Source organism: Canis aureus, chromosome 38 (genome assembly GCF_053574225.1).
Source record: "Canis aureus isolate CA01 chromosome 38, VMU_Caureus_v.1.0, whole genome shotgun sequence".
Taxonomy (NCBI): domain Eukaryota; kingdom Metazoa; phylum Chordata; class Mammalia; order Carnivora; family Canidae; genus Canis; species Canis aureus.
The window spans coordinates 19,064,448-19,066,310 of record NC_135648.1 but is presented as its reverse complement, the minus strand read 5'-3'; positions in this window follow the sequence as shown (position 1 = coordinate 19,066,310).

Genomic DNA, 1,863 nt, shown 5'->3' with positions numbered 1-1,863 from the left:
TTTTACAGAGAGATTTAGGAAAAACACCTTGGTTGCAAGAAAGGCAGGCAATCTGTGTGTCAGAGAAGCAAAGGAGAGTTCCAATACTCACTGCAAAACTATACTTTTATTGCATACACATCTTTTTATATAAATATTCTACATATCTTGAGTAACTTTAGGATGCTGATAAAAAAAAAAAAAAAAAAAAGGATGCTGATAAATACTATGGACTGAGAAGAATCCTTCCAAGCCCAAATCCACACCTGAAAATGATGGCATTTCTCTTTATCATCAATTCTGGAAAAGACAACAACTGAACAAATAAGACAAGCTAGTAAGTGGTTGATGTGAGGAAACAAAAATTAATAGTACCTTTGACTGAATTCTCTAAGAATTTCATAGTCTTGTTTACAAATGGCTTCCACTAGGATCTTTGTTTTCATTATCTGGAAGATCACCATGTCAATTTGTTATCATAAAAAGCACTGAAAGAATATGTGGGGCAGAGTCTTGTCACCCATAGTCCATTTACCTTCCCATCCCCAGTTACGTTTCAGGCTCCAGGGACAGATTTTTGATCATGAAATGGGATACAGAGGTAACTTTCAACATCTTTGCAAGCAATGGCCATGTGAGCTCTGAAATTTCTGGGTATGCTCTGTTCACTTTTGATGATGAAGGATAGCGGGGCCCTGCCACATGCAGGGAGATCAGAATTAAGAATGAGATGTTGGGCAGCCCTGGTGGCTCAGCAGTTTAGCGCCACCTTCAGTCCAGGACATGATCCTGGGGACCTCGGATAGAGTCCCACCTTGGGCTCCTTGCATGGAGCCTGCTTCTCCCTCTGCCTGTGTCTCTGCCTCTCTTTTCTCTGTGTGTCTCATGAATAAATAAATAAAATCGTTAAAAAAAAAAAAAAGAAAAAAAGAATAAGATGTATTCTCAGAGCTGATGTGAACGGGTCTGGACCAGAAGGCTGTAAACTATTCCCATCTAGTAGCAGGTTTAAGTTGCTCTGTGTTATGTAATTAATTCAAAGCTGTTCTTCCTAAGGGTTCCATTAAATCCTATAAATTTCTACAGCTTGATCTCAGGAAGTACTATGTGTCTGCTACACACTTAAGAAGACAAGAAAGCATAAATGAATAATCAAACAAAACAAAGCAAAAAAACCCTTTCCCCACCTGTGGCAAAGCCAAAGAAAAGCTGTGATTCAGTGGCCCAGAGCCAGTCACGTTTAGAAATGAAGGCAGAAGAGACAGTGGAAGGGAAGCCTGACAGGTTTTTCATGGGGCAAAATTATTAATGACTCTCAAATATATAATAGGAAAGAATTTTACCTTCTGTAAAACAAAGCATGAGCACTTCATTTTCCATTAACAGACTCATAAAACCTAAGAATACCAATTTTCTACTGAAAAGATAGCTAGAGGCAGGAAATTAGTAAGAGTTAAAAGATTGACCAAAATAAATTTCATAATGTGAAGAAGGAAATTTCAGAAGCAGAATTTTTTCTTTTTTAAAATCAATTTTTTTTAGTATGAAGAAGAAATCATTAATAATGAGAAAACTGACAAATGCAAGAATCCTATTAAAAATTATTAACCCTGATATTAAAAATGACTGCTTTATAACTTTCAGTGCTCAGATTACTTGTATTATTACAGTTAAAAAATACAAGATCACTTCTATGGAAGTGAAAAATATTCTATTTTGATTATATTATTTAAAATTTTTATGATGGAAATTTTCAGAAACAAAACATAGAACTGGAGAAATTATATACTTAGCTTTAAAAGTAATTCATTTCTAACAAATCTAATTAATTTACTCACCTACAACTTTTGATCACAAGCATTTGAAACGAATCCTAGGTATCAT